The sequence below is a fragment of the Nycticebus coucang genome, chromosome 20, assembly GCF_027406575.1.
Source record: "Nycticebus coucang isolate mNycCou1 chromosome 20, mNycCou1.pri, whole genome shotgun sequence".
NCBI lineage: Eukaryota > Metazoa > Chordata > Mammalia > Primates > Lorisidae > Nycticebus > Nycticebus coucang.
The window spans coordinates 11157377-11184249 of record NC_069799.1 but is presented as its reverse complement, the minus strand read 5'-3'; the positions used below and the strand labels follow the sequence as shown (position 1 = coordinate 11184249).

At 42.7% G+C, this 26873-nt stretch overlaps 1 protein-coding gene and 1 pseudogene across 4 annotated transcripts in view; one reads left to right on the top strand and one right to left on the bottom strand.

Annotated features, from left to right (window-relative positions):
• Positions 1-26873, bottom strand: part of LOC128572641 (zinc finger protein 681-like) — a 59626-nt gene that overhangs the window by 16026 nt on the left and 16727 nt on the right. Inside the window, exon 2 of one of the 4 annotated variants that reach the window (XM_053572614.1) lies at positions 18968-19061. The exons of the other annotated variants lie outside the window; for them this stretch is intronic. The gene's annotated coding sequence lies outside the window, so the exon portion shown is untranslated. The remainder of the gene's footprint in view (positions 1-18967; positions 19062-26873) is intronic. 4 annotated transcript variants of the gene reach the window in all.
• LOC128573059 (partitioning defective 6 homolog beta-like) lies at positions 2353-26438 on the top strand (annotated as a pseudogene).

The window sequence follows — 26873 nt, the reverse complement described above, 5'->3', positions numbered from 1 at the left end:
GACTAGCAATTTCTGCTACAGCAATGGGAATGGGGACCACTCTGGCCTGCCCCTCAGGGGCCCAAGGTCAGAAGGCCCTTCAACCTTCCTTGGAACAGTCTGAACTCAAGTCTCATGAATATACCTTAGAGGCCTTGTATTTGACCCTAGTCCCACCTCAGAATCACAGGTGCACTTAAAACCACATGGATGAGGCCAGGAGCAGTGGCTCACGTCTGTAATCCTAACATTCTGGGAGGCCAAGGCAGGTGGATTGCTGAGCTCACAGATTTGAGACCAGCCTAAGCCAGAGCGAGACCTCTTCTCAAAACAAAACAAAACGAAAAAAAAACTAGCCAGGCATTGTGGCAGGTGCCTGTAGCTACTTGGGGGGCTGAGACAAGAGAATCGCTTAAGCCCAAGAGTTTGAGGTTGCTGTGAGCTATGACACCATGGCACACTACCAAGGGTGACAAAGTGAGACCATCTCAAAACAACAACAACAACAAAAAAAAAAAAAAAAAACATGGATGGTCCCATCCAGACCAACAGACAGAGTCTGCCTAGACAGGCACAGGTGAGGGTGTTTCAAACTGGCCATGTAATTCTAAAGGAAAACCTGGACTGAGAATCTCTTAGAATGTGCATTTAAAGCATTTGCTAATCCTGGCCCCACTCTAGGTAATGTGTTTGTACATGTAAGGAAGGGTCTTCATCGCTCTCAGTAAAGTGCCACAGCATCATATCTCACAGAAACCTCAAACTCTTGGGCACCCAGTTATTTTTTAGAGACAGAGTGTTACTCTTGCTCAGGTTGGTCTTAAAACTCATGAGTTCAGGCAATCCAGCCTCTGAGTAGCTGGTACTACAGGCGCCCACCACAACACCCAGCCGCTTTTAAGAGATGAGTCTCACTTACTCAAGCTGGTCTCTACCTCCTGAGCTCAGGCTATCCACCTGCTCAACCTCCCAGAGTGCCAGGATTACAGGCATGAAATTGGTTCCTTTAAAAAAACTCCTCTGTTAATGCTGTTGTTGCACTACCTCTATATGGTTTTTTTTTTTTTTTTTTTTTTTTTGTAGAGACAGAGTCTCACTTTATGGCCCTTGGTAGAGTGCCATGGCCTCACACAGCTCACAGCAACCTCCAGCTCCTGGGCTTAAGCGATTCTCTTGCCTCAGCCTCCCGAGTAGCTGGGACTACAGGTGCCCACCACAGCACCCGGCTATTTTTTTGTTGCAGTATATGGTTTTTATAATCCTTTCCCTCTCATGTTTTAGATTCTCACTCAGGACAGTGGGGCTTAATAACCAAACCTATGTCACTTTTCACAATTTGACCTTTTTGAGTTGTTTCCCAGAAATGGAAGAATTTCTATAAGACAAAGGAGTTGAGATGTTTTTGTTGTTGTTGAGACAGAATCTCACTGTGCTGCTCTCAGTAGAGTGCTGTAAAGTCACAAGCTCACAGCAACCTCAAACTCTTGGGCTCAAATAAGCCTCTTGCCTCAGCCTCCCAAGTAGCTGCGACTACAGGAGGCCACCACAATTTTTTAGAGACAGAGTGTCACTCTTGCTTGGGCTGGTCTTGAACCCATGAGATCAGGCAATCCACCTGTTTCAGCCTCTCAGAGTGCTGGGATACAGGCGTGAGCCACCAAGCCAGTCTTATTTTATTTTATATTTTTTAGAAACAGAGTCTCACTCTGTAAGCTCTGGGTAGGGCATCATGGCATGATAGCTCACAGCAACCTCAATCTCTTATTCACAAGCAAGCCTCTTGCCTCAGCCTCCCAAGTAGCTGGGACTACAGGTGCTCACCACAATACCCAGCTAGTTTTTCTATTTTAGCAGAGATAGGGTCTTGCTCTTGCTCTTGCTCTTGCTCTTGCTCAGGCTGGTCTCAAACTCCAGAGCTCAAGCAATCTACCCACCTCAATCTTCCAGAGTCCTAGGATTACAGGCGTGAGCCACTGCGCCCAGCCTGGATTTCAGATTCTGAAAGGCTCTGTGCAGACTTCCTGAGGCCAAGACTCACCATCACTCACTAACCTCCTCCAATGCCTGCTGCATCTCATTAATGTTAACATGACCTGCCCCAGTGCATACACACAGCCTCTCATCAAAAAGCTCAGGACAGTGTAAGCAATTTTCCTTTTTTTTTGAGACAGAGTCTCACTATGTAATCCTTGGTAGGTGCCGTGGTGTCACAGCTCACAGCAACCTCAAACTCTTGGGCTTAAGCAATTCTTTTGCCTTAGCCTCCCAAGTAGCTGGGACTACAGGTGCCTGCCACAATGCCCAGCTATTTTTTGGTTGTAGCTGTCACTGTTCCTTTGAGATGGGTGCCAGTTGCCTCATCACCCCCGTAAGATGGATGCTGGCAGCCTCACACCACCTCCCCACACACCCCCACCGGAACAAAACAAGGTAAGAGCTAACAAGTTCATTGCTGTCATGATGAGAGCTAACAAGCTGAGTGCTGTGACAAATTGTTTTACTTATTCGCTAATTGCCAGATGGGCAAGATGTGTTGCCAGATCTGCTTTATGTGACCTTTATGTTACCTATCTACTAATCCGCTAATTTGCAAGGTTCGCTTCTGTAAAAGGGGTCATCGTGGGCGGTACCTGTGGCTCAAAGGAGTAGGGCACCGGCCCCATATGACAGAGGTGGCGGGTTCAAACCCAGCCCTGGCCAGAAACAGCAAAAAAAATAAAAAATAAAAATAATAATAAAGTTTGCTTTTTTTTTTTTTTGGGTAGAGACAGTGTCTCACTTTATCACCCTCAGTAGAGTGCCATGGGTCACACAGCTCACAGCAACCTCCAACTCGTGGGTCCTCAAACTTTTTAAACAGGGGGCCTATTCACTGACCCTCAGACCGTTGGAGGGCCGGATTATAATTAAAAAAGAAAAAACTATGAACAAATTCCTATGCACACTGCACATATCTTATTTTGAAGTAAAAAAACAAAACGGGAACAAATACAATGACACTGCCTCATGTGGCCCACAGGCCGCAGTTTGAGGACCCCTGAAGCAATTCTCTTGCCTCAGCCTCCTGAGTAGCTGGGACTACAGGCGCCCACCACAACGCTATTTTTTTGTTGCAGTTTGCCGGGGCCGGGTTTGAACCCACCACCCTTGGTATATGGTGCCCTACCCACTGAGCCACAGGCGCAGCCCATACAGTTTGCTTTAAAAAAAAAGGGGGGGGGGTCATTGTGACCCCACGCTTGCTTTTTGCTTCTTTTGCCAACCTTCAGCCCACCTGTTTGTCCCTCTGCCAACTTTCAGACTATAACAACCCCAACTTCAGACCCCTCAATGCTCTCTCATGTAGTCTGCTTTAGACTTTGCTGAGACAACCTAGTGGTTAATAAAAGACTCCTTTTTGAAATTCAAATTTGAGTCGATGGTCCTTATCTCACCCCATAACAGCTTGGCAGGCCCAGGCTGGGTTCGAACCCACCAACTCTGGTGTATGTGGCTGGAGCCTGGCCGCTGAGCTATGGGCACCGAGCCACAGCAATTTTCTTTTTAAAGCTTGGCTTTACGTCTTGCAGGAAAACAAACACAGAAATCATTTTTTTAATAGAAGGTAAGATTCTCCACACAAAGGCCTTTATGAACTCAAAATCAGTAGACATGTGTGGTCTAATTTTTCAAACCTGACTTTACTTATTTTTCATAAGACCTTTTCAAAAAGTGCTATTGAGTAATTCTTTTTTTTTTCTTGAGACAAAAGAGTCTCACTATGTCACCTGTGTTAGAGTGCTGTGGTGTTACAGCTCAGAGCAACCTCAAACTCTTGGGCTCAAGAGATTCTCTTGCCTCAGCCTCCTAAGTAGGTGGGACTACAGACACATACCACAACACCTGGCTATTTTTTGTTGTTGTTGTTACTGTTGTCATTGTTTAGCAGGTTCAAACCCTCCAGCCCCAATGCATGTGGCCGGCACCCTAACCACTGAACGGCAGGTGTCGAGCCTCTACTGAGTAATCCTTGACAATGTATAGTCTGGTTTACACTTTGAAAAGTATTTCCAAAGTGAGTCTGAATAACATAAATCCACAAGTGATGCTTTCCTATTAACTGCAGAAAAATATAAACCAGAAGCCTAATTTTATGGTAATCATTCTCATTTGATTGATGAATTTCACAGTTATTTCAAAATACTCATGAAGCTTTATCTTAAGCCCACTAAGCTACTAAATAATGTATTCTTACATTTATGTAAACAAAAGTATTACTTATTTTGGAAGTTTCTATAGTTCTTTTGTTTGTTTGTTTTGAGACAGAGTCTCACTATGTCCCCCTGGGTAGAGTACCATGGCATCACATCTCACAGCAACCTCAAACTCTTAGGGCTTAAGTGATTCTCTTGCCTCAGCCTCCCAAGTAGCTGGAGTTACAGCTGCCACAACACCCGGCTATTTTGTTTTTGTTGCAGTTGTCATTGATGTTTAGCTGGCAGAGGTAGGTGCATGTGGTGGGCACTGTAACCATTGTGCTACAGGCACCACCACTATAGATATTCTTAACTACAATTTAAAAGACAAGTATACGCCAGTTTACAGACTAAAACTTATGTAAGGAATAATTATACTACATATAAATTTCTCCTATAAAGGAAATAAAAATCCCTCAGTTCCCCCAACTCTTTATGTAGAAAAGCTAGGGGCTGTGCCTGTGGCTCAGTGAGTAGGGCGCCAGCCTCATATACTGAGGGTGGCGGGTTCAAACCCAGCCCCGGCCAAACAGCAACAAAAAAATAGCCAGGCGTTGTGGTGGGTGCGTGTAGTTCCAGCTACTCAGGAGGCTGAGGCAGGAGAATCGCCTAAGCCCAGGAGTTGGAAGTTGCTGTGAGCTATAACACTATGACACTCTATCAGGGGTAAGAAAGTGAGACCCTGTCAAAAGTAAAATATTAAATATTAAAAAATAATAAAATAAAATAAAGAGGCAACTGGCAAATAAACTTGGTTATTCTTGTGGCATATGAAAATTTAACATAATTATAATTATTACCTATAAGATATTCAGACATTAATATTCTATAATACTGGAACATATATTAATAACATGTATATAGACACATAATCCAAAGATTATGTTAAATATCACTTCATATCTGCCAACGTTTCCTATGCAGTTTTAATATATCAAGTAAGTCTAATATGTCTCTTTAAATATCCAGTGATTTAAAAAGCTAAAAAAAAAAAAAAGCTAGTTTGAGGTCAAAAGACTGAATTTAGAATTTTGATTTTGGAAGGTCTGTCAAATATCAAAGGCTTAACATTTGTTCAAATAGAATTACAAGTTGCAATAAATTAGTAATTATTTAGGCTGGGTGTGGTGGCTCATGTCTGTAATCCTAGCACTCTGGGAGGCAGAGGCGAGTGGATTGCTTGAGTTCACAAGTTCAAGACCAGCCTTGGCAAGAGCAAGATCCCATCTCTACTAAAAATAGCCAGCATAATGGCAGGTACCTAAAGTTCCACCTTACCTGGGAGACTGAGGAAAGAGGATCTCGTTAGCCCAAGAGTTTGAGGTTGCTATGAACTATGACACCAAAGCACTCCACCCAGGATGAAACGAATGAGACTATCTCAAAGTAAATAAATAAAAATGATAAAAATAAAAACAGAAAAACTGACCAGATGTGGTAGCACATGCCTGTAATTCCAACTACTTGGGAGGTGGAGGCAAGAGGATTGCTTCAGCTCAAGAATTTAAGGTTGCTGTGAGCTGTGATGACTTCACAACACTCAGGGGGATAGAGTGAGACTCTGTCTCAAAAAAAAAAAAAAAAAAAAAAGATACCTCCCAACACTTCTTAAATCCAGAGGAATGACATTGATTTTTGTTTCATGTTTTTGTTTTTATAAGAAGTCATTAGACTCATGTTTGTTTGTTTTTTTCTTTCTGTGGCCTTTGGTAGAGTGCCCTGGTATTAGCTTAGCTCACAGCAACCTCAATCTCTTGGGCTCAGGTGATCCTCTTGCCTCAGCCTCCCCCAGTAGCTGGGACAAGCACCCACCACAATGCCTGGCTATTTTTAGAGACACAGTCTCACTCTTGTTCAGGCTGATCTGAACTCCTGAGCTCAAGTGATCCATCTGCATCAGCCTCCCACAGTGCTAGGATTACAGCATGAGCCACCATGCCCCACCTAGGCTCATGTTTTGTTTATAGATAATCAATGACAAGCAATCACATGGTTCCCCCTGACCATTTTGTTTAGTGAACCAAGTTCTGAAACTCATAATAAATGTATCCAATATCTAAACATTATCATATTAAGAAAAATGTTTGCCCTTTCTAATCTCTAGGTTCAGCTTCTTGAACTGTTTTGCCTTCTTTACAGAACACATTACTTTTTTTTGCTTCTTTACAGAACACATTACTTTTTTTTTGCACCATGATGTTATTTTATTCCCTAATTCCTGTAAATGTTGAGTTATTTAAGACACACTCAAGAAGAAGCTGTGTGTAGCCTAGAGATGACTCATATTGGCCTGCTGGGGCCAACTGCTAAATTTTCAGGAATTTTGCAAGCTGATTATTAAACATAGCCATTATAAAAAAATAAAACTGTTTAAACTTGTATATATATTAAATGTTTGTTGTGTTATTTGACATTTTGAAAACAAGTAATAAACATGTAAAACTCAATATCTAACTTATTATAATAATACATTTTACTTTTCTCTATGCTCCTGGGTCTTTGGTCTACTGTATCTAGATGGTGGAATCACTATATAAGGAGATCCTCTGTATTCAGTGATGTCACATTAGAAGCTTAAAATCAGCTCTGGTGTGCATATTTTCCCCATGGAAACTGACAGACTGTACAAAGAAGGAATGCTGCCTTTGCAGAGCCTGTTGTTAAACAGTGCCAGCACAGCACTGGGTGCAATGGTGAGGGTACAGCCATTGGAGGACGACATGTCAGGCTCTGGTCTTGGTAAAACAGTTGTCACCCTGGGCAAGATGCTTAATCTGTCTGACGTTTAGTTTCCCTGTCAGTAAAATGGATTTTGTGAGCATTGCTGTGTCTGCACAGTGCAGACACATCGGAATTCTTACCTCATCATGTGGAATATGCTTAAGAAAATGATGGCTATTATAATTGTTAATAACTCCAGACTTCTCTTCTTTATGTAGTAGGAAAAAAATGTCTTTTCAGAGACAGCTGCAACTGCTTTGTCACCTAACCTAGCTTGTTTTATGGGCATTGCCACTGTTTGTGGCAGTGGATGGAGCTTGAGGGACCTTTTAATGACACAAAAGTGAAGCCCTCTTGACACAGCCTATTAGGTAACATTAAGTACAAGGCAAAATGGACTTTATGTGCATGACTGAAGAATAATTTTGAGATTCCACGGGCAATTCAGAAAGGAAGGCTGAGAGCAAAAGCAGAACCATGCAGAGGCTCAGAGAACTCCAAATAGGGTCTGCAGCGAGAGCTACTACCAGGGAAACAGATGAGGACAGAAAAGAACTAACTCCAGGGAGAAATTTTCTACAGGGGGTGGAATGTTCAACTTCCAAGGTGAAGTTATTGCTGATCTTGGCGTCATTTTCCTCCATCACCATCGCACCTAGTAAAAGTCTGGAACATTGTGTTAATTAGGCTTTGAGGTGCCGAGATAAACCAATTAGGAGGGCAGTAGAAGATTCAATGGAAAAACAAGGTATAATAAAAGGTTTAAGCTGCACTCTGCACCTTTCCTTCTTTGGGAATCTATAGAAATCTTAGTGAGTGCTAGGTTTCCCACAGTATATTAAAGTGAAGGAACCCCCCCTTAATTGACCCCAGTGTACCCCCTTAAGAAAGTAAGGAAAGTTAAAAATTAGAAACAAGAAACTGAGGTAATGAGCAACAGGAAGCCAGCCGCCTCACTGGAGCTACTGTAACTGGCTGACCTAGTGTCCAGTTTAAAGTTGTTCTGTTTTTCCCTCTTGTGCAAACTGCTACGTAACCACAAGTGCCATAAACCGCTTCTGTTTCTATAAATGTCGGTAACTTGCTCTCTTGCCAAACTGCACGTAGCCCCTGATAGTATAGATAATTTACCCTATATAAACTCTTCCCTCTTCACGGCCAGTACTGCTTCCTCTGTATCCACGTAGAGGGGCAGTCAGATGGCCAACTTAATAAAGACTCTTAAATTGGCATCAATTAATTGGCATCCTTGGTAGTCTTTAATCTCGCACTCCGTAACATCATGAATGAAAAACTTGAGCCATTTAATATCACTATTAAAGGAAAGGCTGGAAGGCTTAGAAGACATATAGGTAACCGGTTTGTGAGTTGCAAGTAGCAGTCTCATCTGCGTTCTAATCAGGTAATTTACCTAATCCATGCTATTAGTTCTACTCTCTCTCAAACTGCAGTCTGCCTGTTCAACTGTCTGGCAGGACCTCTCTACACGTCAAATCAGTACATGAAAATTAGGTTGGTATCTCTTCCCCTACAAAGACGCTTTTTTCTGTTACTGATTTTTATGAATACCATTTCCATCCAAGATGTCTGAGGTTAACAACTATCAGAAATAGCAACCTGGGCGGAGGCGGAGCAAGATGGCAGCCGAGTAACAGCTTCCTTGCATCTGGGCACCGTGAGTCTGGGGAGATAGGACTCCAGGCATCTCTGGCTGGTGGGAACTGCCTATCATCACTCCTATGAAGATACAGGGAGTCAGCGAGAGACTTCTGGACCCCAAGAGGAGGACTAAAACAGTGGAAAACCGGCAAGTGGTCGCGTGTGTTCAATCCGTCTAAACCCGCCCACAACTGTAAGTTCAGTAGCAGCGACACTGCAAACCAGAAAGGCCTTACCTGTGAACTATTTTGATGTCCTTGGACTTGGCACTGAGTTGAACTGCCTTGGGGAAGGCCTGAGCGGGAGTGCGGAGAACTTTGGCCATTGTCTAGGGCCCCAGTCTGAGCCGCTGAGCCAGACGGAGCTAATAGTGTTTGGCGGTGGGTCACACGGATCCATTGTCAGTGATCTGCCCCGGCAAGCTCCGCCCTCAGGGTCGCAGAGCTAGAAACGGGTGGGAGCTTGTAACCCAGCAACCAAGTAGCCTAAGGGTGGGGTTTGAGCCGCCTTGCAGCCCTAACCCTCAGGGGCAGAGTGAGACCGGTTTTGGCACACTGAGTAAGTGGATAGCCACTTCAGCAGCGATTCCAGCGAGAAAGCTGGGAAAGCTTCTGCTCAGCAAGTTTACAAGTTCAAAGTGCCTTTTAAGTAGGCTGAAGAGAGATTTAGGGTGTCTACCTGCTGGGGTTTGAGAAATCAGCAGCCTCCAGTTGTATCAGAACTGTGACTAACATCTCATACCCCAGAAGACCACGTGTTGCCCAGACAATATTCAATAACATATACAAACTGCATTGTTTTTGGTTCTGTATTTTTTTCTTTTTTTTTGTTTGGTTGTTTTTTTTTTTGTTTCTTTATTTTTGACGTTGCTAATGTTCTTTTGTTTTTTTAATTTCAAACTTTTCCACACAGATCCCTTTTTCTTTCTCAATTTTCCTAGTTTAATTATAATTTCCCATTGCTGCCTTTTTTAATAACTTCAACTTCATTTTTGCTAGTGTTTCTACCGATATAATTTGGTTTTTCACCCAATTTTATCCCCGTAAAGTTTTCTGTTTGCTTCTTTTGGTTTGATTTATAGCATTTTTGTCTTTCCTCTCTACTTGGTGGAGGTGGGGTACTGTGTCTGATCAGGTTAGCAAGGAGCTGCTGACCTCAAGGGAACCACGCAACTGGGCACCCCCAGAAGGTGGGGTTTTTCAAGGTTGTGTCAAAGTACCCTACTGTACACCTATATTGCCCTGTCTCCCTCTTTCTGTGCCTCTCTTCTTTTTGTCAATATTCCTTATACCCACCCCCTCTCCTTTCTCTATCTTTCTTTTTTTCTTATCACTCGGTCCTCCTTTCTTTCATCCCCTTTTCTTGCTCTTCAACCTTCTCACCTTTCTGGTCCTGTAACCCTTAGTCCACAGGCACAAGAACTTAAAGAGCAAGAGGAAGTGAAAGGAAAATTAGGGCAAGGAAACAGATAAAAGAAACCACTCATGAGGAAGAATCAGCAGAAAACTCCAGGCAACATGAAGAACCAGTCTAGAACAACCCCGCCAACGGACCATGAGGTAGCTACTGCAGATGATTCCACCAGTATAGAAATGTTAGGAATGACAGAAAGGGAATTTAGAATACACATGTTGAAAACAATGAAAGAAATCATGGAAACAATGAAGGAAATTGCTAATAAAGTGGAAAATAACCAAAAGGAAATCCAAAAACAGAATCAAATAAGAGATGAATGATATGAAGAATATAAAAAGGATATAGCAGACCTGAAGGAACTGAAGCAGTCAATTAGGGAACTTAAAGATGCAATGGAAAGTATCAGCAACAGGTTAGACCATGCAGAAGAAAGAATTTCAGAGGTAGAAGACAAAGTTCTTGAGATAACTCAGACAGTAAAAGAGGCAGAAAAGAAGAGAGAGAAGGCAGAACGTTCACTGTCAGAATTATGGGACTTTATGAAGCGTTCCAACACACGAGTTATAGGAATTCCAGAAGGGGAAGAAGAATGCCCCAGAGGAATGGAAGCCATACTAGAGAATATTATAAAAGAAAATTTCCCAAATATCACCAAAGAGTCTGACACACTGCTTTCAGAGGGATATCGGACCCCGGGTCGCCTCAACTCTAACCGAGCTTCTCCAAGACACATTGTGATGAACCTGTCCAAAGTCAAGACAAAAGAAAAGATTCTGCAAGCTGCCAGGAGTAAGCGCCAGTTGACCTACAGGGGCAAATCCATCAGAGTGACCGCAGACATCTCTAATGAAACTTTCCAAGCAAGAAGACAATGGTCATCTACCTTTAATCTACTTAAACAGAACAATTTTCAGCCCAGAATACTGTACACTGCTAAGCTAAGCTTAAAAATTGATGGAGAAATCAAATCATTTACGGATATACAAACATTGAGGAAATTCGCCACAACAAGACCAGCTCTACAGGAAATACTTCAACCTGTTCTGCACACTGACCACCACAATGGATCAGCAGCAAAGTAAGAACTCAGAAATCAAAGGACAGAACCTAACCTCCACACTGATGCAAAAGACAAAACTAAGCAATGGACTCTCACAAAATAAGACGAATAGAATACTACCACACTTATCAATTATCTCAATAAATGTCAATGGCTTGAATTCCCCACTGAAGAGACATAGATTGGTTGACTGGATTAAAAAACACAAGCCATCCATTTGCTGTCTGCAAGAAACACACCTGGCTTCAAAAGACAAATTAAAGCTCCGAGTCAAGGGTTGGAAGACAATTTTGCAGGCAAATGGAATTCAGAAGAAAAGAGGAGTTGCAATCTTATTTTCAGATACATGTGGATTTAAAGCAACTAAAGTCAAAAAAGACAAAGATGGTCACTTTATATTGGTCAACGGGAAACTACAACAAGAAGACATTTCAATTCTAAATATTTATGCACCCAATTTAAATGCTCCCAGATTCTTGAAGCAGACCTTACTCAGTCTGAGCAATATGATATCTGATAATACCATCATAACAGGGGACTTTAACACACCTCTTACAGAGCTGGACAGATCCTCTAAACAGAAATTAAACAAAGATGTAAGAGATTTAAATGAGACCCTAGAACAACTATGCTTGATAGACGCATATAGAACACTCCACCCCAAAGATAAAGAATATACATTCTTCTCATCACCCCATGGAACATTCTCCAAAATTGATCATATCCTGGGACACAAAACAAATATCAACAGAATCAAAAGAATTGAAATTTTACCTTGTATCTTTTCAGACCATAAGGCACTAAAGGTGGAACTGAACTCTAACAAAAATGCTCAACCCCACCCAAAGGCATGGAAATTAAACAATCTTCTGTTGAATAACAGATGGGTGAAGGAAGAAATAAAACAGGAAATCATTAACTTCCTTGAGCATAACAACAATGAAGACACAAGCTACCAAAACCTGTGGGATACGGCAAAAGCAGTTTTGAGAGGAAAATTCATCACTTTAGATGCCTACATTCAAAAAACAGAAAGAGAGCACATCAATAATCTCACAAGAGATCTTATGGGATTGGAAAAAGAAGAACAATCTAAGCCTAAACTCAGTAGAAGAAAAGAAATATCCAAAATCAAATCAGAGATCAATGAAATTGAAAATAAAAGAATCATTCAGAAAATTAATGAAACAAGGAGTTGGTTTTTTGAAAAAATAAATAAAATAGATAAACCATTGGCCAGACTAACGAGAAATAGAAAAGTAAAATCTCTAATAACCTCAATCAGAAACGATAAAGGGGAAATAACAACTGATCCCACAGAGATACAAGAGATCATCTCTGAATACTACCAGAAACTCTATGCCCAGAAATTTGACAATGTGAAGGAAATGGATCAATATTTGGAATCACACCCTCTCCCTAGACTTAGCCAGGATGAAATAGACCTTCTGAACAGACCAATTTCAAGCACTGAGATCAAAGAAACAATAAAAAAGCTTCCAACCAAAAAATGCCCTGGTCCAGATGGCTTCACTCCAGAATTCTATCAAACCTTCAAGGAAGAGCTTATTCCTGTACTGCAGAAATTATTCCAAAAAACTGAGGAAGAAGGAATCTTCCCCAACACATTCTATGAAGCAAACATCACCCTGATACCAAAACCAGGAAAAGACCCAAACAAAAAGGAGAATTTCAGACCAATCTCACTCATGAACATAGACGCAAAAATTCTCAACAAAATCCTAGCCAATAGATTACAGCTTATCATCAAAAAAGTCATTCATCATGATCAAGTAGGCTTCATCCCAGGGATGCAAGACTGGTTTAACATACGCAAGTCTATAAACGTTATCCACCATATTAACAGAGGCAAAAATAAAGATCACATGATCCTCTCAATAGATGCAGAAAAAGCATTTGATAAAATCCAGCATCCTTTTCTAATTAGAACTCTGAAGAGTATAGGCATAGGTGGCACATTTCTAAAACTGATTGAAGCTATCTATGACAAACCCACAGCCAATATTTTACTGAATGGAATAAAACTGAAAGCTTTTCCTCTTAGAACTGGAACCAGACAAGGTTGTCCTCTGTCACCTTTACTATTCAACGTAGTGCTGGAAGTTCTAGCCAATACAATTAGGCAAGACAAGGAAATAAAGGGAAGCCAAATGGGAGCAGAGGAGGTCAAACTCTCCCTCTTTGCTGACGACATGATCTTATACTTAGAGAACCCCAAAGACTCAACCACAAGACTCCTAGAAGTCATCAAAAAATACAGCAATGTTTCAGGATATAAAATCAATGTCCACAAGTCAGTAGCCTTTGTATACACCAATAACAGTCAAGATGAGAAGCCAATTAAGGACACAACTCCCTTCACCATAGTTTCAAAGAAAATGAAATACCTAGGAATATACCTAACGAAGGAGGTGAAGGACCTCTATAAAGAAAACTATGAAATCCTCAGAAAGCAAATAGCAGAGGATATTAACAAATGGAAGAACATACCATGCTCATGGATGGGAAGAATCAACATTGTTAAAATGTCTATACTTCCCAAAGCTATCTACCTATTCAATGCCATTCCTATCAAAGTACCTACATCGTACTTTCAAGATTTGGAAAAAATGATTCTGCATTTTGTATGGAACCGGAAAAAACCCCGTATAGCTAAGGCAGTTCTTAGTAACAAAAATAAAGCTGGGGGCATCAGCATACCAGATTTTAGTCTGTACTACAAAGCCATAGTGGTCAAGACAGCATGGTACTGGCACAAAAACAGAGACATAGACACTTGGAATCGAATTGAACACCAAGAAATGAAACTAACATCTTACAACCACCTAATCTTTGATAAACCAAACAAGAACTTACCTTGGGGGAAAGACTCCCTATTCAATAAATGGTGTTGGGAGAACTGGATGTCTACATGTAAAAGACTGAAACTTGACCCACACCTTTCCCCACTCACAAAAATTGATTCAAGATGGATAAAGGACTTAAATTTAAGGCATGAAACAATAAAAATCCTCAAAGAAAGCATAGGAAAAACACTGGAAGATATTGGCCTGGGGGAAGACTTCATGAAGAAGACTGCCATGGCAATTGCAACAACAACAAAAATAAACAAATGGGACTTCATTAAACTGAAAAGCTTCTGTACAGCTAAGGACACAATAACCAAAGCAAAGAGACAACCTACACAATGGGAAAGGATATTTGCATATTTTCAATCAGACAAAAGCTTGATAACCAGGATCTATAGAGAACTCAAATTAATCCACATGAAAAAAGCCAACAATCCCTTATATCAATGGGCAAGAGACATGAATAGAACTTTCTCTAAAGATGACAGACGAATGGCTAACAAACACATGAAAAAATGTTCATCATCTCTATATATTAGAGAAATGCAAATCAAAACAACTCTGAGATATCATCTAACCCCAGTGAGAATGGCCCACATCACAAAATCTCAAAACTGCAGATGCTGGCGTGGATGTGGAGAGAAGGGAACACTTTTACACTGCTGGTGGGACTGCAAACTAGTACAACCTTTCTGGAAGGAAGTATGGAGAAACCTCAAAGCACTCAACCTAGACCTCCCATTCGATCCTGCAATCCCATTACTGGGCATCTACCCAGAAGGAAAAAAATCCTTTTATCATAAGGACACTTGTACTAGACTGTTTATTGCAGCTCAATTTACCATTGCCAAAATGTGGAAACAGCCTAAATGCCCACCAACCCAGGAATGGATTAACAAGCTGTGGTATATGTATACCATGGAATACTATTCAGCTATTAAAAAAAATGGAGACTTTACATCCTTCGTATTGACCTGGATGGAAGTGGAAGACATTATTCTTAGTAAAGCATCACAGAAATGGAGAAGCATGAATCCTATGTACTCAATCTTGATATGAGGACAATTAATGAAAATTAAGTTTATGGGGGGGGGAAGCAGAAAGAGGGATGGAGGGAGGAGGGTTGGGCCTTAGTGTGTGTCACACTTTATGGGGGCAAGACATGATTGCAAGAGGGACTTTACCTAACAATTGCAATCAGTGTAACTGGCTTATTGTACCCTCAATGAATCCCCAACAATAAAAAAAAAAAAAAAAAAGAAATAGCAACCTGACAATTCATGCCCCCATAACACAACATATCAGTCAGAACGGTTGCTATGGACTGAGAGTGTTCCCTTTACTGTAAAGCAGCAGTTCTCAACCTGTGGGTCGCGACCCCTAAGACCATCAGAAAACACATCCTGCATATCAGATATTTACATTACGATTCATAACAGTAGCAAAATTACAGTTATGAAATAGCAATGTAATTTTATGGTTGGGGGTCACTATAACATGAGGAACTGTATTAAAGGGTCGAGACATTAGGAAGGTTGAGAACCACTGCAAAGGATTCTTTTTTTTTTTTTCTTTTTGAGACTGTCTCACTCTTGCCCCAGGCTAGAGTGCTGAGACATCAGTCTAGCTCACAGCAACCTCAAACATCTGGGCTCAAGTGATCCTCTTGCCTCAGCCTGCCAAGTAGCTGAGACTATAGGTGCCTACCACAACACCCTACTGTGGCTAGTTTTTTCTAGCTCTGATGGATTCCTGACAGTTATAAAGCATTTCTACCCAAACTCTCTCCTATGATTCAATAACAACCTTGTAAGCCGTCAGGTTTCTCCCCATTCTATAGATGAGAAGCCAGTGCCCAGGGGAGACAAGTGCTGTGCCACTGCCTTCCTGAGCAGCTTTGCTGCCTCCTTCTCTGAGACCCAAGACTCTCCTCTCACCTGAGGGCCAGCTCTACCTGGGGAGAACCACAGCCCTCACTTCAAGATGCTGGTGTCCAATGCTCTGTCCCATCAGTTCTCACATAAAGAGCTCCCTGTAGGTTTTAATACAGAGTCAATGCTGAAAACTATTGTCCTAAACCTTCACTTTTCAGGCATGGGTAGAGTACTCTATGCCATGGTCTCCTAAATTAGTTCGCTACTGAACATGTACTAGTGACCTGGGGGGAGAAAAAGCCATAGTTATTACATTCAAGTTTAACTTACTTCTGTGCTAGTGTGATTACCACCATGTCAACCATTAGTAAAGTCTGACACACATTACTGGCTGAGATGGGGTTTCTGTATTGTTTCCTAGAAATCTTTGGCATTTGGGTGCTTTTCTTTCAACAGGGGAAACTTTACCATGAAGAATCAGATCTGTACACAAAACTAGCAGATTAATAACTGTATGCTCAAATGAGAGAAAAATGCAATTAAATACAAACAGGGGCCTAAGACTAGCCTGAGAAGTGTGACACCCTGTCTCTACTAAGAATAGAAAAAACTAGCAGGGCATTGTGGTGGGCGCCTACAGTCCCAGCTACTCGGGAGGCTGAGGCAAGAGAATCGCTTGAGCCCAGGAGTTTGAAGTTGCTGTGAGCTGTGATGCCAGAGCACTCAACCCCAGGGTGACTGAGAAAGACTCTGTCTCAAAAAAATACATACATACATACAAGTAGAGGGAGGAGAGCGAGACGATGGGTAAGTTCCCACCCAATGGGTACATTACTTGGCTATATGCCACACTTCCTGGGTGAAGGACTCAGACTTTAACCTTAACAAAAGCAAACTATGTAAACTTATCATGTTCCCTCATATTAATCTGGGGAAAAAAAAAAAAGAATCACGATGCTGTCAGAAGGGGTTTGATTTATTCTTAGGAAGAATAGGGAAGAACAAAAACTAAGAGGCAGTCCTTATACGAGGGGTTTCTTAAAAGAAAAGTATATAAACTTTTACATCCAGTGGGTGTGTGATTCTCAATGCACAGAGACTAAGTCAAGTGCAGAGACTTGGACTGGACTACTTGGAGCTTAGTCTGATTCTGCAACATGAGGATGAGAATGTCCAGTGCCTGATTTCAATAGTTATTGATCAATGTTTATTCTTTCCACCCTGTGTTTCTACATGGTAAACATCTAGGCTTTTCCCAGTCCCATAGTAAATACCGTCTTCTCTGAGAGGTCTTTCCTAACTCACTCAGGCTATTAATTTCTCCATCATTTCTCCATAGAATCCCATGATATCCTCCATCACAGTTGTTGCGTTGTGGTTTCTTATCTGTCTCCCCAGCCAAGCTCTGAACTTCTAGTGGGCAGAGATGATTCATCTTCATAGCCCAGAATATTAGTGTCTACTACATGGGAGGTACCCACCAAAATGCTTCTAGGAATGATTGACTAAACGAATGGAATTATCAGCCTGCAGGGTGGGAGGTGTGGGTGCGTAGGTGTGGGTAAGTAAACAGCTAGAGGCATACTGTTCTGGTTGAAACCCTATTATGCTTCTGAACTGGGACAAGAGGGGAAAACAAGTATCACCCAAATGGACTCTTATGTACTGATGAAAGTGAATGAAAAACAACTTGATAACACATTTACTCTGACTGCTTTATGCTGGAATAGTATGAGAGAGGGTGGAAAGGAATCCCAGGCACTGTATCCATTGTCTAGAAACATTTTTCACATGAGTGACACAAATTCTCAGGATGCACAGCCTTCACATCAATGTCTCAGGTGACGTTAATGGCATATTTTGTCTTTGAAAGATGTGTCCTTTTAAATGACCTGGGGAAGAAATAGAGGGAGTTCATCCCCAGGCCAAAGCATTGCTGCAAAACAGCCAGGTTATCAATCTCTCAGGTCTTAGGAGTTATTTTTACTTTCCATGCCCTCTTTAAGTACCAGTAATAAAAAAAGGGTTAGAAACAATAACTTAGTGTAGTGAACTTCAGAAGATATCACTGACCTAGTCTTCTAAATGTCTGAAGTAATTCTCCCAGCAGACCTAGAATAATGAATGCTGTCTCGGGGGCTTATGAGTTATGTGTAATCTAGGAGGCAAGAAAGTAAATGGAGATGGCTTGCTGCTTTTCTCCTCTTCTTTGGAGAAACTTCTTTAGGTCTCTTAGATTTGGAGGACAGACAGAGGGGACTATAATGCCTGTGCAATTGGGAGATTGAGTGGGTGGGGGAGGGAAGGGAGGGAGAACTGTTCTCTGTTTTCCTGAAGGCCAGAGGGAGGGCACTACATAGGCAGATGTGGGCAGATGTTAGGAAGAACTGAGGATTTTATCTTGGGACTGCCTCCCTGAACAGTTGTCTCCAGCGGGTCTAGAAGGCGAGGTCCAAGTCATCTTCTCAAGCTACTTCACAGGCATATTCTCAGGGTTCAGTGACACTGACCAATCCCTCTTTCTTACATTAGTCAAACAGGACATTTCCCTAAAGTTTCTAATCCCTGAGTGAACAAAAGACCATCAAGCAAGGTAGTATGCTGAGACCTCATGCTTTAGGGTGTAAGGTAAATGATGCCTCCCTCTGAATGGATTTGCGGTCTTTTCCTGTGATCAAATAAAACTTTTCTTACTTCTTGCACTGGCTCTGTGCCTGTGGGCTTCTCATTCTGAACTTCCAGATACGACAGCACCAGCAGCAGCATGGGGGAAGGGCACTGGGCTGGCAGATTCTCCCTATCCTGAGAGTTGTTAATATCCACCCATAATTTCAAATTGAATTGTACAGGATCATTTGTTAACCTGCTCAAAAGCTTACCCAATGGCTAGGCGCCAGTAGCTCAGTGGTTAGGGCACCAACCACATGTTCTGGGCCTGTCAGGTTCAAACCCAGCCCGAGCCTGCTAAACAAAAAAAAGCTGGGCGTTGTAGCAGGTGCTGTAGTCCCAGGTTCTAGGGAGGCTGAGGCAAGAGAATCACTTGAGCCCAAGAGTTTGAGATTGCTGTAAGCTATGATGTCACAGTTCTCTACCAAGGGCAACAAAGTGAGACTCTGTCTCAAAAAAAAAAAAAAATCACCCAAACCCACTCACTTAGAAATGGAAGTGCAGGCTCACAAAGTAAAGTATATCTTCTTTATCACTGAGCATATATGTTTGATCCATTTTCCGACTCTTAACAGTTGCCCTGTAATTGGAGGAGAAATATACATCAATGTTTTTCAAAGACTCTTTTATCTTAGTTTTCCTCTGGTGTGGATTCTTCCTTTGTTTTGAAATTCATTTCTGTGTTCCTCCCTGCTGCCTGCCACCTCCCACCAGGAACAGTTAGAAGCAACAGTAGGACAACAGGCACAGAGAGGGTTGTACACTGGAGTTGGGCTTTGACAAGTGCTCTCCACACTCGTACTAACTAGTAAGTAGTATGACTTCTTCTATAAGTCATTTGCTGCTCAAAGCCTTAGTTTTTCTTCTGTACAATAGGGGAAATGGCAATTATTTCACAGGCTGATATGGAAATTAAATGAGAAAACACTGAGCCTGAGATGGACACTGACTTAAATATTGGTTGACTAAATAAATTTGCAGACTAGTTCACCTTGAGCTTGGTGAGCCTTGAACCTTCACAGAACTACAACAAGCCGGGCGGCACCTGTGGCTCAAAGGAGTAGGGCGCCGGCCCCATATGCCGGAGGTGGCGGGTTCAAGCCCAGCCCCAGCCAAAAACTGCAAAAAAAAAAAAAACCGTTAAAAAAAAAAAAAAAGAACTACAACAAGCCTTTGATTGTCAACTATTTCTTTACCCCACTGGATTTTGGTTGTTAAGAGACTGATCATCTGAATTCTTAATTGAAATGTTGACTTTCCTGGCTAAGAAAGTTCTGCACATGCAGTATGTGTTATGTATGGGGTGCACATGAGTGAGCAAGTGTACGTTTCCCAGAATGGCGTTTTGGTGTCATCCAAACAGTTTCTACATAGAGAACAGGTCAACTCCTGATCTTGTTCACAGCGATATATATTCCAAGAAATGCAAATTAGGGCTATGTTTTGTGATTATGCATTTGCAGCATAATACTATGTACCATAAACTATGTTTTCTATTACAGTACATCAGGACAGCTCCAAAAGAATCAGTGGGTAGGGAGCTGGAATGATACAGAAGAAGCAGTGTCAGATGTGGTATCTCAGGTAGGCTTAGCAAGATCAAAAATGAGTAGTGTAACCCTTAGATGCATGAAATGTTTTGCTTTTTGAAGCCCTGTCACTTATATGATGTAGTTTGATTCTAGAATCTCTCTTACAGACATATTGTTGTTACAGTCAATTGTTGTTATCCCCATTCTCTAGAAGATAAATGTCTTGGGTAAGTTTTATAGGGAAGGCAGAATGAAAAGCCAGATGATCTCACTGGACTGTTCTTTTTTTACTGACTGGTCTGCCAACTTCTATTCTGTCCTTCTTCAGTCTAGTCTCCACACAGCAGCAAGAATGACACTTGACTAATATCAGATTGTGTCACTCTTCTGCTAAAAACCTCCAGCAGCTCCCCTTGCAATTCTGACCAATCCTTAGTCCAAGGAAGGTGTACCGGCCTTGGCTGCCTCTCCAGCTTTCACCCTCCATTCTTCCTCTTGCTTTCCCCAAACATGCCAAGTGCTCTCCTGCCAAGGGGCTTTTGCACATGTTGTCTCCTTTGCCTGGGATGTGCTTCCCCCAGACCCACATAGGACAGGCTTCTTCTCATCCTTTGAGTCTCATCTCTAATGTCACCTCCTCAGAAAGGCCTTCTTTGATGGTCTTGTTCAACAGAGCACCTCTCTTTACCTTAATCACCCAGCTTTTCAGACATCACAACTTGGTACACTGGTGTGTTGTTAATGGGAAAAAAGGGTGCTGTCATAGTGACCCCCCCTCCCCCTATGAGGTGCTGCCCTAGGTGAGAGAGGGTACCAGGGAAGAGTATGCTCTGATCTAGAAGGACAAAAGTCTTCTCGCAGAAACTCAAGGACAGTCTTGAAAAAAGTCCTCCCCCTGGTAATTCAGCTCCTTAGAATTTGTGAAAACTAACGCCTGTTTCCGCTTCTGTAAATTCCACACATGTTTAGAACCCTCCAGTGAGGGACAACATAATAATTCCTTTGTCTGCCTACCTATGTGTCCTATGAAAGGACAGGGACAGAGCTGATTGGGGAGCTTGGCCATCTTGGACACTAATCTACTGAAGCTCTACCGGCTGGAATAAAGCCCATTCCTCTTTCAAACATATGTGTTTGAGTGAATCTTTCTCACCATAGGGCCTCACCACATAGGGACAGGGTTTTTTAAGATAGTTTGACAGGCAGGGGATTAGGTAATTAGATGTGCTAATTTGCTAAGTTTAGGGAAAAATTACAGGAGTGTGGAAATTATCTTCTTGTGTTGTTTCAGCTCCTGGGGTCATAGCTCCAGTTGAGTTGGTTCCTTGGTATGGTATGGGATGGAGGATTAGCCAATCCACTGGAATGTGAGGCCTGGAAAGTATCTTAGAAACTACTTTAGGGTTTCAAAAGTGATGCTATCTATGGAGAGAGTTAAAGATCTTTTTAACTGACAGTTATACTAGGCTCCAGGGTCAAGAAACAAACCAGGGGACAGTGGCTCATTATTATCATTATTTTAGCTAAGCCAACAGTTCCTGTGCAGAATTGTAGGGCCCTTACCCTAGTTCTTGTCTTACACCCCTTCATCAATTTGTAAGGGTCAATTTGCTGGCCTCCCATAAACAAAAAGATACAAATGTAACTTCAGGTTTTCAGGCTAAGATTCCTCCAAAAACCCAAGGCCGGTTCATTCCACAGTAATGGTGATTCCAAGTCCGTCTTCCCAGGTATAGGACAGAAGACAAGATCAATCAGTCTTCCACCTACCCAGGGACATCTACATAATTGACTCTTCCTTTAACTAACTTATCTTCAAACATGCACCTTATTTTATGCAAAGTGCAGATTTCCTGGGCACTGACAAAAGTCTCTTAAGACTGTAAACATGTGCCTCACTCCTGCCTTCCTTTTTCTTTCTGTATGCCCTCTCCCCTAAAATAGTGAGTTACCTCCCATATCCCTTATAAGAAAGCATAATCACAGATGTTTCTGGGGTTTGTGCTTTACCAAACTGATTGAGATCTTTGCCTCTGCTACTTATTTTAGGCTTTCATAACAAAGGCTCATATTCAAGGTTTTGTGAGTCTGAGTCAGGGGTCCTCAAACCGCAGCCCACAGGCCACATGAGGCAGTGTGATTGTATTTGTTCCTGTTTTGTTTTTTTACTTCAAAATAAGATGTGTGCAGTGTGCATAGGAATTTGTTCACAGTTTTTTTTTTTTTAACTATAGTCCAGCCCTCCAACGGTCTGAGGGACAGTGAACTGGCCCCCCTGTATAAAAAGTTTGAGGACCCCTAGTTTTCCAGGCAGCTGTTCTCAAGCTGGCTCAAGTGAATTCATTAAAACTATATTTTGTGTCTCAAGTTTCTCCCTTTAGGTTGCTATTTCTGGTGCTCTGAGCGAGACGTAGAGTGACTTCTCTTTCTGCAAGCAAACACTCTTCCTGGACTCAGTACCCGGCCAGCAAGAACCCCCTGTGCTCCTCTGGCTCCAAATACAGTTGAGTATAAGAAGTGAAATGTCCTGAATTCAGACTATCCTACTCTCTGCTGAGCCCTAGATTTTACTTATGCTCTTTGGCTAAAGGCCAGATATTCAGGTTTCAATTTTTTTTTTTTTTTTTGGAGACAAGAGTCTGAAGCCTTTGCCCTCGGTGGAGTGCCATGGCATAACAGCTCACAGCAACCTCCAACTCCTGGGCTCAAGTGATTCTCCTGCCTCCACCTCTCAAATAGCTTGGACTACAGGCGCCCACCACAACACCCAGTTATTTTTTGGTTGCAGCCATCATTGTTGTTTGGTGGGCCCAGGCTGGATTCGAACCCGCCATATCAGGTGTATGTGGCTGGTGCCTTAGCCTCTTGAGCCACAGGCCCCGAGTCCAGGTTTCAAATTTTTAAGAAAAGAAATGACAGCTGGACACAGTGGCTCATGCCTGTAATCCTAGCAATCTGGGAGGCTGAGGTACGATAATCACTTGAGGTCAGGAGTTCAAGAACAGCCCAAAAAAGAGCAAGACCCCATCTGCACCAAAATTTGAAAAGAAAAAAAAAAAAAAAAAGCTGGGTATAGCTGGGTATAGCGGTGCACGCCTATAGTTCCAGCTACTTGAGAGGATGAGGCAGGAGAATTGCTGGAGCCCAGGAGTTTGACGTTACAGTAAGCTATGATGACACCACTGCACTATAACCTGGGAGGATAAACACAAGAACTGCTTTCTTCTGTTTGTAATTCAGACTTCTTTTTTTTTTTATTTGTGACAAACTCCTGTACATTCAAACCAAAAAGTGCACGAGGATGAATTCTCTCACTCCAAAAAGAAGAATGAATTACTCTCTGACCCACTCAGATCCTCTAGGCCAGTGGTTATCAACCTTCCTAATTGCCCTGTTGTTACAAATGGAACAAAGGGTTAGCAACCACAGATTGAAAACCCCTGCTCTAGGCGCCTAGAGGCTTTACAGAGGTGTTGGGATATTTCTCACAGATGAGTAGCAGTGTCAGGGCCTCCCTACAAGGATATCTGCAGGGTCCTTCAGCTAAGTTGCAAGAAGCACATATGGGTAGGCCACCCAGCACCTTCAGCACTCTTTTACCACAAGGCACAAAGGGATTACAAGACCTGTTAAGAGTGATTCACACTACTGGGTGACACCCTGAAGAATGATGCTCCTAACTAGCACACCTTGACCTGCTACACTATCGTAGCCTTGATAGCTTTTTAAAAGCTCCTAAATATTGGGAAACTACATGTCAAAACTGAAGTTTTCTCTTATGGGTCAATACTACTTAGAAACACAAGGTAAAAATTTACCTATATTACCCACAGAGATGCACCTTGCAAATGCCTAAGTAAATGGAATCCCATGGTTCAAGATGAACCAAAAATATAACGGTCAAAACAGAGTTCTTTCGAAATTCCTGAACTAATATATTTGCATGCACAATTGAAAAAAGCAGGGTTTGGGCGGCGCCTGTGGCTCAATCGGTAAGGCGCCGACCCCATATACCGAGGGTGGCAGGTTCAAACCCGGCCCCAGCTGAACTGCAACCAAAAAATAGCTGGGCATTGTGGCGGGCGCCTGTAGTCCCAGCTACTTGGGAGGCTGAGGCAAGAGAATCGCTTAAGCCCAGGAGTTGGACGTTCTGTGAGCTGTGATGTCACGGCACTTTACCGAGGGCCATAAAGTGAGACTCTGTCTCTACCAAAAAAGAAAAAAGCAGGTTTTTTAATCTTTTAGAGACAGAGTCTCACTTTGTCGCCCTTCATAGAGTGCAGAGGCATCACAGCTCACAGCAATCTCCAGCTCTTGGGCTTAGGTAATTCTCTTGCCTCAGCCTCCCGCCACAACACCTGGCTATTTTTTGTTGTTGTTGTTCCAGTTTTGGTTGGAGCCAGGTTCGAACCCACCACCCTTGGTATATGAGGCCAGCGCCCTACTCACTCGCAGCCCCGAAAAAAGCAGGTTTTGATAATAAGAGATTTGACTCAACTACTTAGGAGGCTGAGGCAAGAGAATCGCTAGAGCCCAAGAATTTGAGGTTGCTGTGAGCTATGACGTCACGACACTCTACCCAGGGTGACAGCTTGAGACTGTCTCAAAAAAAAAAAAAAAAGAAGGGGTGGTGCCTGTGGCTCAGTGAGTAAGGCGCCAGCCCCATATACCGAGGGTGGCGGGTTCAAACCCAGCCCCGGCTGAACTGCAACCAAAAAATAGCCGGGCGTTGTGGCAGGCGCGTGTAATCCCAGCTGCTCGGGAGGCTGAGGCAGGAGAATCGCAGAAGCCCAAGAGCTAGAGGTTGCTGTGAGTCCTGTGTACATCATGGCACTCTACTGAAGGTGGTAAGGTGAGACTCTGTCTCTACAAAAAAAAAAAAAAAGAAGAAGAAGTAGAAGGTGCCGGGGCGGATCGAGTGCGTGCGCGGCCTTGCGGGGGAGGTACCTGACAGCAAGCCTGCGGCGCCAGTGGCCTCAGCTCCGCCCACCACCTACACTACTGTCAGGCCACCAAGGAGGCCCGGAGGGAGGGAGCCGCGTCACCGCCAGCCGTGCTGCCAGTCAGACCAACGGTCCCGCCGCGTGAGGAACCAGCCGAGTGGAGCTCAGCGCAGCCACCCGAGCTGCGGCCTGCCCGTCTGCAGGTGCCCCTGAAAAGGTGCTGGGGCCGCAGCCGCGATCCGCGCCCGCTGGCAGAGCACTAGCTCCTCGCGCTCCTGAGGGACTGCCCGGCACTCAGCCTGAACTGCTGCCACCGGCACGGGGCAGGGAGCGGCTGCCTGGGCACCAAGGAGGTGAAGAGCAAAGTAAGAAAACCTAGTGGACCGCTCAAACTCGTTTCTTAAATCTCATTCCAGTTTTCAAGGATGGGAGAAAGGGCCGTGTTTGGAGCTGAATTTCGTCGATTTTCACTGGAGAGATAAAAACCTGGGTAATGTGAGGAATTTTATGGATTACTGCAACACGTTCATAAGATACCCAATGTTGATATTTTAGTAGGCCATGCAGACATCCATAGAAACTTACTGCCTATAAATAATGATGATAATTACCACAAAGCCTGTCAACAACCAACACACTGCTTAGGATTTTCATACAAAAGAAGGAAGAAGCAGACTATGGTGCTTTTGGTACAGACGCACTAATAAAGAAGAACGTTATAACCAATGTGTTGCGTCCTGACAACCACAGAAAGAAGCCACACACAGTCATTAGTATACCCCAAGACTTTAGACCTGTGTCTTCTATCACAGATGTGGATATTCTCCAGGAAACACATCGTAGGGTTCATCTTTATAAATACAGCATGGAGAAACCCCTGGGATTCTACATCATGAATGGCTCCAGTGTCAGGGTGACAGCACATGGTTAGAGAAGATCCCAGGGATGTTATACCCAGGCTTGTCCCAGGAGGTCTGGCTCAAAGCACAGGACTATTAGCTGTTAATGATGAAGTTTTAGAAGTTAATGGCATAGAAGTTTCGGGGAAGAGTCTTGATCAAGTAACCGACATGACGATTGCAAACAGCCGCAACCTCATCATAACAGTGAGACCAGCAAAGCAGAGGAATAATGTCAGGAACAGTCGGAATTCTGGCAGCTCTGGCCAGTCTACTGATAATAGCCTTCTTGGCTATCCACAGCAGATGGAACCAAGCTTTGAGCCAGAGGATGAAGACAATGATGAAGATGACATTATTATTGAGGACAGTGGTGTGCCACACCAGATTCCAAAAGTTGTTCCTAATACCAAGAGCCTGGAATCATTAACCCAAATAGAGATCAGTTTTGAGTCTGGACAGAATGGTTTTATTCCCTCTAATGAAGTGAGCTTAGCACCTGTAGCAAGTACCACAAACAGAATTTGAAACACATGCTTCAGATCAGAAACTCTTAGAAGGTGGGACAATTATAACATTGTGAAACCCTGTGTGCATGTTTTCTGAGGGAGGATGCCATGGGGACTTGTGCATTTGGCTAGTTTAAAGTGCATATACCTCTGACCAGTGATGTGGAATGGGCATGAGAAAATATTGCAAGCTTAGAATATTATTAAAATAGTAGGTTGATAATTGTTAATATAAATTTCGGTGGACCAGAGGTGAATTTAAGTCTAAAACAAAGGGGCCTTTGCTAATGAAATTACGTGCTTTTGTTATTTTGTCTGTGGAGAACTGGATGTTGAAGCACATTCTCAGAACTGTGTGAGAGAAATGGATCATTTTTGCTTGAAGTGGTTGCATATGAAACCTGCTATGCAGAGCCCACTTAATTTTTCCTTTATATTTAAAAAATTTTAATATGAAGAAGTCTGATCCTATCTCTCTTGGTACGTTGGGGGCCTCAGCTATTATGTTC